Raw genomic sequence first — 10069 nt, forward strand, 5'->3', positions numbered from 1 at the left:
CTAGTTTTTTCAAAACCTTCATCATAAAGGGGTGTTGGACCTTGTTGAATGCTTTTTCTACATCTATTGAGATAACCATGTGGTTCTTATTCTTGCTCCTGTTGATGTGATGAATATTAATTGATTTGCGTATATTGAACCAGCTTTGCATCCCTGAAATGAATCCTGTTTGATCGTGGTATATGATTTTTTTGGATGAATTGTTGAATTCGATTGGCCAAAATTTTGTTGAGAACTTTTGCCTCTATATTCATCAATGAAAGGGGTCTATAGTTCTCTTTCTTTGATGAGTCCCTGCCTGGTTTTGGGATGAGTGTTATGATGGCTTCATAGAACGTGTTCGGTAGTGAACTTTCTCTTTCAATTTCATTGAAGAGTTGGAGGAGTATTGGTGTGAGCTCTGCTTTGAAGGCCTGGTAAAATTCCTCTGTAACCATCCAGTCCTGGACTTTTTTAGCTGGGAGGCTCTTATTGCTGTTTCTATTTCAATGCTTGATATGGGCCTGTTAAGATGGTTTAACTCATCTTGGTTTAGTTTTTTCATGTCAATATTTGCTAGGAAAGGTCCATTTCTGTCAATTTCTCAAACTTATTAGCATAAAGTTTTGAGAAGTATTCCCTTATAATGTTCTGAATCTTGGTTGTTTCCGTGGCGATGTTTCCATTCTCATCTCTGAGTTTATTAATTTGGGTGTGTTCTCTTCTTTTTCTGATAAGATTTGCTAAGCGTCTGTCAATTTTGTTAATTTTTTCGAACAACCACCTCTTTGTTTTGTTGAATCTTTCTATAGTTTTTTTTGAATTCTAATTCATTTAATTCTGATTTAATTTTAATTATTTCTTTTGGTCTACTGGATTGGGGTTTATCTTGCTGCTCTTTTCCAAGGAGGTTTAGATGTGTCATTAAATTGTTGTTTTCAGATCTCTGCAATTTGTTGATGTAGGAGCTCAGACCTATAAACTTGCCTCTGAGTACTGCCTTTGCAGTGTCCCAGTTGTGTGTTCATTTTTGTTGAATATCATGAACATTTGAATTTCCTTTCTAATCTCTTCCATGACCCACTCTTGATACAGCAGTGTGTTGTTCAGCCTCCATGTGATACCAGACTTTCTTTGGTGGCTTTTGGTGTTGAGTTTTAATTTTATTCCCTTGTGGTGTGAGAGAATGCAAGGTATAACTTCAATGCTTCTGAATTTAGACAAGTTTGCTTTGTGGCCTAAAATGTGGTCTATTTTAGAAAATGTTCCATGTGCTGCTGAGAGAAAAGTGTATTCTGATGCTGCTGAGAGAAATGTTTGGTAGATGTCTGTTAAGTCTAGTTGATCTATGCAGCTGTTTATATCTGCGGTTTCTCTGTTGAGATTTTGCCAAGTTGATCTATTTAGTGGGGGAATGGTGTGTTAAAATTCCCAATAATTAATGTCTTTGGATCTATGTGGGATTTGAGGGAAAGTAGTGTTTCTTGGATAAATCTAGGAGCTCCGTTGTTTGGTGAATAGATATTTAGAATTGTAATATCCTCCTGAAGGAGAAATCCCTTAATTACTATGTAGCGACATTCTTTATCTCTTCTCAAGAATTTGAATTTGAAGTCTATTTTATCTGATATTAGGATTGCAACTCCCGCCTGTTTATGGGGGCCATTTGCTTGGTAGATTTTGTTCCAGCCTTATTATTGAAAATGTGTTTGTTGGGCTGGGAAGGTGGCTCAGTGGTAGAGCACTTGCCTTGCAAGCATGAGGCCCTGGGTTCGATTCCCCAGCACCACATAAGCAAAAAGAAAAGAGCCGGAAGTGGCGCTGTGGCTCAAGTGGTAGAGCGCTAGACTTGAGCTGAAGAGCTGAGGGACAGCGCCCAGGCCCAGATTTCAGGCCCCACAACCGGACCCAAAAAAAAAATGTGTTTGTTTTTATGGGCAAGGTATGACTCCTGAAGTCAGCAGATAGAAGGGTCTTGTTTTTTAATACAACTAGACACTCTATGTCGCTTCATTGGAGAGTTCAGTCCGTTAACGTTAAGAGATAGGACTGAGAGGTATTTGGGAGTTCCTGCCATGTTATCCACCTTCTTGGGGGCTGCAAAACTGGGTTCTTCCTGTGGTTCTTGGATTTTCAGTTTGGGTGCAGTTTCTTGGCCTTTATTGTGGTCTTGTTGGTTTTCTATATGTAGGATATCTTCAAGAATCTTTTGTAGGGCTGCTTTGGTGGAGATGTATTTTTTCAATTTTTTTTTTGCTATCGGAAGTTTTTATTTGGCCTTCAGTTATGAAGGAGAGTTTAGCAGGGGACAGTATTGTTGGTTGATAGTTTTTTGTTTTTAGGGCATGGCATACATCATTCCAGGCTCTTCTTGCTTTGAATGTCTCTGCTGAGAAATCTGAGGTGATTCTAATTGGTTTCCCTTTATAGGTGATTAAGCTTTTCTCCTTGACAGCTTTAAGGATCTTTTCCTTGGTTTGAGTTGATCCTGTGTGGATTATAATGTGACAGTGGGATGTCCTTTTTGGGGTTCTAAAAGCTTCTTGTATCTGAATAGGCCTATCTTTTTGTATGTTTGGGAAGTTCTCTGCTAGGATTCTGTTAAACAAATTTCCTAGACCGTTAACTTCTGTTTCTAAGTGCTCCTCTACACCCATTATCCTTAGATTAGGCCTTCTGATGGTGTCTTGCAAGTGTTGGATAGATCTATCATATTTCTTGGACTTGTCTTGGATGGTTGTATGTTCTTTCTCTGTAATATCTAGGTTATCTTCAATCGCTGAGATTCGATCTTCTGCAAGGACGAACCTGCTGTCAAGACTTTCTACTATTTTTTATTTCTTTTCCTTCTAATTGGTCAGCTTTGATGGCTTCAAGTTCTTTGTTGAAGCTTTGTTTTAGATCTTGTATGGACTTCTTTACTTCCTTTATTTTGTGTTCAGTCTTTATTCTCAAATCACTTAGTTGATTGGTTATGGTTTCTTTGGACTCCCATTCCTTCTGATGGGTCCAATTCAGCAATCCCTTTGTGGTCTCCCTGACTTCCTTCAGCTCTTTGTTAATAGATTCCATGAATGCCTTTAGTGGTCTTTGTGTTTTCTCTTCCTGGTATCTCACTTCCTTTATTACTCTTTGATTAGCTTCCTCCCATTCGTGGGATTCCTGCAGTTCTCTTTGAGTGTTCTCAGGTTCTCACGCCATCCCTGCCTTTCTCTTTGAGTATTCTCAAGCTCCTCACACAAATCCTGTATCACTTTTTGAGTAGCTTCCTCATGCTTATGATATTCCTGTATAAACTTTTGGATTGCCTACCCTCTCTCCCTATCATGCTCATCCAGAGTCCTTTGTATGTTTTTTATCTTTTCATTTATCATGTTTGCCAGCAGTGTTTGTAGAGCTATTTGGGAACTCTCCTCTGGATTATTCATTTTCTGTTCTATCCGCTGATTATCAAGATTGGGAATTGAGATACCCGGATTTGCCATTTTTCTTGTGTTTTTCCGGCTTACTCTGTCCATTTGAGATGAAAATAGCACCAGTTTTGTGCTCAAACACTATCTTAAAGCAACCATCAACCAAAGTTTGAATTTGTACAGTCAATAGGCTACAGATACAATCTAGTTCAACAGATACAGCTATTCAACATCAAACAACTATATGTTAATGAGTTTTGAACCACAGAGAAGAATTTGGAAAACCAGAAATGATTAGGGTTAGGGACAGATGTGGGTAAAAAATAGGAATAGATTGGTTTGGGGAGGCACAGGGAGAGTTAACTAAGTCCTAATCTCAATGCAGGAAATAGGTTGGGTAGGATGAAAGTAGAGAGAGAAAAAAAGAAGAAAGGGAAAGGGAAACGAAAAGAGACCTGAAAAAAATAGAAAAGTAAAAATTATTGATATAATGGAGATTTGAAAACAATTTATTTAGAGAAGAAAATGAATATATTGAGAGAAGGGGAGGGACATAGAGGAGATGTGAAAAACTTAAAAATAAAAATGCTGAGTTCCGGGAAGATGGCGGAGGAGAAGCTGGAATCTGAACAAGCTCTTGCATAGAAAACAGTTTCAGAGTTCCAGTGAACAGTCCCAAGCCAGAGAATCACACCAAGTGTGCCATCACAGGACAGAGAGTTAGTCAAGAGAGGGGAAGCCAAGCAGACACATCTGAGCAGCTGCCGCTGCGGCGGCAGGGTCGCAGCGGCGACCACCGCCGCGGAGGCATACCTGAGACGCAGTCCGGGACGAAGGAGCCAGACGCAGCGGACGAGCGGATTCTACTCAACACCAGCAAGAACCGACAAGGAGCGGACAACTTCATCCTGCACTTTGCAGACCAGAGACGACCCGAGATCCAAGACTCCGCGTGAGTAGAAGCCCCACTTCCTCACTCCTCTGGGAGCAGAGGAGGGAAGGCCACCCCTCCCCCCCCCAGCACCGGTGATCTCCATCTTGGATACCGACAAAGCTCGGAGGAGCGGCTAGCTCCAGCTCAGGCCTTGGAATAGAGCTAGTCATTTGGCAGGTCACAGGAACTTGGCGGCGAGGTGACGTCACAGACTCAGTTCCATCCAGGGAGGGGTCGCCCAGCTCAGGCACCAGCCACTGGAGTGGCTCTCCTCGCTGGGTGGCCAGAGCCAGAGGCTGCCCCTCCCTCTAGCAGCCACCACAATCAATTGAAAAACAGAAACCCTGAGAATGGCTCCAGGCTGGGTGCTGTGAGTTTTTTTTCACAAAATAGCCCCAGGGAAAAGCTACTGTTCGTTGAAAGGCCTCAACTCTACCCAGAACCTAGCCTCATCACTGCATCCCCCTCTTTTGTGATTCTCAAAGCAGATCACCCTCCCAGTAAACTAACCTGGGAGGGGGATCTCAAAATCTTGGGTAAAGCAGAGCATTTTCCTGCCTGTTCCAACAAACTGACTTAAGAAACCAATCAAGCCACAGGACCTCAAGCTGACCAGAGACTCCAACCAGACTCTGGTTACAGACAAAAGGGAGATACAGGACACTTCCCACCCCTCCCAAAAAAAAAAAAAAAATCCAAGAACTTTTTTTTTCTTCTTCTTCTTTTCTTTTTTTCTTTTTCTTGTTTTGTTTTTTTTTCGTTTTTTGTTACCTTATATATATATAAAAATTTTTTTTGCTTTTCTAAAACTTTTATTAATCTTTAATTTTTGCCTCTTCTGAAAAAATAATTGTTTTCCATTAACTTTTTTTTTTTCTCCTCTTATAATTTTTATTTTAGGAATACGTGAATGTGTGTTTTCTTTTCTTTTCTTGTCTTCTTTCTCTTTTTCTTTCATTCTTAATTATCTTTTTGTTTTTTTTCTAGCTCTACTGAACTTCTGATCTTTTCTTCTCACTTTCCTATCCTTTCCATCTTTTCCTCTTTGTTCATCTTTATGTGACTTAACTCTTGTCCTGCACATCCTCAGATAAACCCGTAGTTAACCAGTAGACCCTATCCCCCATTGTGTACACACTTAATCCACAAACTTATTACTCAATTCAAAACCTCTGAGACTTAAATTCACTAATAGCAGTACTTTATACCTATACAATATTTTAAGCATTTTTTTAAAGTTTTTCTCATCTCCTCTATGTCCCTCCCTTTCTCTCAACATATTCATATTCCTCTATAAATAGATGGTCTTTTAATCTCTAAAATAACATTAATTTTTACGTTTCTATTTTTTTTCTGGTCTCTTTTCATTCCCCTTTCCCTTATTCTTTTTCTCTCTCTCTCTACTTACATCCTACCCAACCTATTTCCTGCATTGTGATTAGGACATAGTTAACTCTCCCTGTGCCTCCCCACACCAATCTATTCCTATTTTTTACCCACATCTCTTCCTAACCCTAATAATTTCTGGCTTTCCAAATTCTTCTCTGCGGTTCGAAGTTCTTTAACATATAGTTGTTTGATGTCGAATAGATGTATCTGTTGAACTAGATTGTATCTGTAGACTATTGACTGTACAAATGCAAACTTTGGTTGATGGTTGCCTTAAGATAGTGTTCTAGCACAAAACTGGTGCTATCTTCATCTCAAATGGGCAGAGTAAGCCGGAAAAACACAAGAAAAATGGCAAATTCGGGTATCTCAATTCCCAATCCTGATAATCAGGGGTTAGAACAGATAATGAATAATCCAGAGGAGAGTTCCCAAACAGCTCTACAAACACTGGTGGCAAACATGATAAATGAAAAGTTTGACAACGTACAAAGGACTCTGTATGAGCGTGATAGGGAGAGAGAGGAGGCATCCCAGAAGTTTATACAGGAATATCATAAGCGTGAGGAAGCTACTCAAAAACTGATACAGGATTTGCGTGAACAACTTGAGAATACTCAAAGAGAAAGGGAGGAATGGCGTGAGCAGGCTGAGAACACTCAAAGAGATCTGCAGGAATCCCACGAACGGGAGGAAGCTAATCAAAGAGTAATACAGGAATTGAGAGACCAGGTAGAGAACACACAAAGATCACTAAAGGCATTCATGGAATCCATTAACAAAGAGCTGAAGGAAGTCAGGGAGACCACAAAGGGAATGCTGAATGGAACCCAACAGAAGGAATGGGAGCCCAAAGAAACCATAACCAATCAACTAAGTGATTTGAGGACAAACACTGAACACCAAATTAAGGAAGTAAAGAAATTCATACAAGACCTAAAACAGAGCTTCAACAAAGAACTTGAAGCCATCAAAGCTGACCAACTAGAAGGAAAAGAGATAAAAAACAAAGTAGAGAGTCTTGACAGCAGGTTAGACCATGCAGAAGATCGAATCTCAGGGATTGAAGACAGCCTAGATATTATAGAGAAAGAACATACAACCATCCAAGACAAGTCCAAGAAATATGATAGATCTATCCAACACCTGGAAGACACCATCAGAAGGCCTAATCTAAGGATAATGGGTGTAGAGGAACACCTAGAAACAGAAGTTAACGGTCTAGGAAATCTGTTTAACAGGATCCTAGCAGAGAACTTCCCAAACATGCAAAAAGATAGGCCTGTCCAGATACAAGAAGCCTTTAGAACCCCAAATAGACCAGACCAGAATAGGACATCCCACCGTCACATTATAATCCACACAGGATCAACTCAGAACAAGGAAAAGATCCTTAAAGCTGTCAGGGAGAAAAGGGTAATCACTTATAAAGGGAAACCAATTAGAATCACCTCAGATTTCTCAGCAGAGACAATCAAAGCAAGAAGAGCCTGGAATGATGTATGCCATGCCCTAAAAACAAACAACTATCAACCAAGAATACTGTACCCAGCTAAACTCTCCTTCATAACTGAAGGCCAAATAAAAACCTTCCATAGCAAAGAAAAATTGAAACAATACATCTCCACCAAACCAGCCCTACAAAAGATTCTTAAAGATGTCCTACACATAGAAAACCAACAAGACCGCAATAAAGGCCAAGAAACTGCACCCAAACTGAGAATCCAAGAACCATAGGAAGAACCCAGTTTTCGCAGCCCCGAAGAAGGTAGATAACATGGCAGGAACTCCCAAATACCTCTCAGTCCTATCTCTTAATGTTAACGGACTGAACTCTCCAATTAAGCGACATAGACTGTCTAGTTGGATTAAAAAACAAGACCCTTCTATCTGCTGCCTCCAGGAGTCACATCTTGCCCATAAAAACAAACACATTTTCAATGTTAAAGGCTGGAACAAAATCTACCAAGCAAACGGACCGCATAAACAGGCAGGAGTTGCAATCCTAATATCAGATAAAATAGACTTCAAATTAAAATTCATGAAAAGAGATAAAGAAGGTCGCTACATACTAATTAAAGGATCTCTCCTTCAGGAGGATATTACAATTCTAAATATCTATTCGCCAAACAATGGAGCACCCAAATTTATCAAAGAAACACTACTTTCCCTCAAATCCCATATAGATCCAAAGACATTAATCGTTGGGGATTTTAACACACCACTCTCCCCACTAGATAGATCAACTCGGCAAAAACTCAACAGAGAAACCGCAGATCTAAACAGCTGCATAGATCAACTAGACTTAACAGACATTTACCGAACATTTCACCCAGCAGCATCAGAATACACGTTTTTCTCAGCAGCACATGGAACGTTTTCTAAAATAGACCACATTTTAGGCCACAAAGCAAACTTGTCTAAATTCAGAAACATTGAAGTTATACCTTGCATTCTCTCTGACCACAAGGGAATAAAGTTAGAACTCAACACCAAAAGCCACCAAAGAAAGTCCGGTATCACATGGAGGCTGAACAACACACTGCTGAATCATGAGTGGGTCATGGAAGAGATTAGAAAGGAAATTCAAATGTTCATGCTATTCAACAAAAATGAACACACAAAATACCAGCTCCTCTGGGACACAGCAAAGGCAGTACTCAGAGGCAAGTTTATAGCTCTGAGCTCCTACATCAACAAATTGGAGAGATCTGAAACTAACAATTTAATGACACATCTAAACCTCCTTGAAAAAGAGCAGCAAGATAAACCCCAATCCAGTAGACGGAAAGAAATAATCAAAATTAAATCAGAAAAAAATGAATTAGAATCCAAAAAAACTATAGAAAGAATCAACAAAACAAAGAGTTGGTTCTTCGAAAAACTTAACAAAATTGACAGACCCTTAGCAAATCTTATCAGAAAAAGAAGAGAACACACCCAAATTAATAAACTCAGAGATGAGAATGGAAACATCACCACGGAAACAACCAAGATTCAGAACATTATAAGGGAATACTTCTCAAAACTTTATGCTAATAAGTTTGAGAACTTGACAGAAATGGACCTCTTCCTAGCAAATATTGACATGCCAAAACTAAACCAAGATGAGGTAAACTATCTTAACTGGCCCATATCAAGCTTTGAAATAGAAACAGCAATAAGAGACCTCCCAGCTAAGAAAAGTCCAGGACCAGATGGTTTTACAGCGGAATTTTACAAGGCCTTCAAAGCAGAGCTCACACCAATTCTCCTCCAACTCTTCAATGAAATTGAAAGAGAAAGCTCACTACCGAACACATTCTATGAAGCCATCATAACCCTCATCCCAAAACCAGGTAGGGACTCATCAAAGAAAGAGAACTATAGACCCATTTCTTTGATGAACATTGATGCGAAACTTCTCAACAAAATTTTGGCCAATCGACTTCAACAATTCATCCAAAAAATCATACACCACGATCAAACAGGATTCATTTCAGGGATGCAAAGCTGGTTCAATATACGCAAATCAATTAATATTATTCATCACATCAACAGGAGCAAGAATAAGAACCACATGGTTATCACAATAGACGCAGAAAAAGCATTTGACAAGATCCAACACCCCTTTATGATGAAGGTTTTGGAAAAATTAGGAATCCATGGAACATTCCTCAATACAATAAAGGCTGTATATGACAAACCTACAGCCAGCATTATACTCAATGGTGAAAAACTAAAGCCATTTCCTCTTAACTCAGGAACAAGACAAGGATGCCCACTCTCTCCACTTCTCTTCAATCTAGTATTAGAATGCCTAGCTACAGCAATAAGACAAGATGCAGACATAAAGGGGATCCAAATAGGGAAAGAAGAAATAAAACTCTCCCTCTTTGCAGATGACATGATCTTGTATTTAAAGAATCCCATAGACCTCCACTCCCAAATTACTCAAGCTGATTCAAAACTTTGGCAAAGTAGCAGGTTATAAAATTAACCCCCAAAAATCAATGGCTTTTCTGTATGCCAACAATGAGAAAAGTGTGGCTGAAATTAGGAAAGCAACTCCATTTGTAATAGCCTCACAAAAAATAAAATACCTAGGAATTAACTTAACTAAAGAAGTGAAGGACCTCTATGATGAAAACTTTAAAATCTTGAAAAAGGAAATCAACACAGAACTTAAAAAATGGCAAAAACCTCCCATGCTCTTGGATTGGAAAGATTAACATCGTGAAAATGGCAATACTGCCCAAGGCTATCTACAAATTCAACGCAATACCTATCAAAATTCCACCCTCATTCTTCAAGGAAATAGAAAGAGTCAATCCAAAAATTCATATGGAACAATAAAAGACCCCGAATAGCAAAA

General features: G+C 39.3%; 1 non-coding gene across 1 annotated transcript; it reads left to right on the forward strand.

Moving 5' to 3' along the window:
- The first annotated feature begins 1703 nt into the window (after nt 1-1703).
- Trnaa-ugc lies at nt 1704-1768 on the forward strand. Its single transcript has one exon. It is a non-coding gene; the product is annotated as a tRNA-Ala (tRNA).
- Nucleotides 1769-10069: the final 8301 nt, after the last annotated feature.

The sequence above is a fragment of the Dipodomys spectabilis genome, unplaced genomic scaffold (assembly GCF_019054845.1).
Source record: "Dipodomys spectabilis isolate Male_0828 unplaced genomic scaffold, ASM1905484v1 ptg000312l, whole genome shotgun sequence".
NCBI lineage: Eukaryota > Metazoa > Chordata > Mammalia > Rodentia > Heteromyidae > Dipodomys > Dipodomys spectabilis.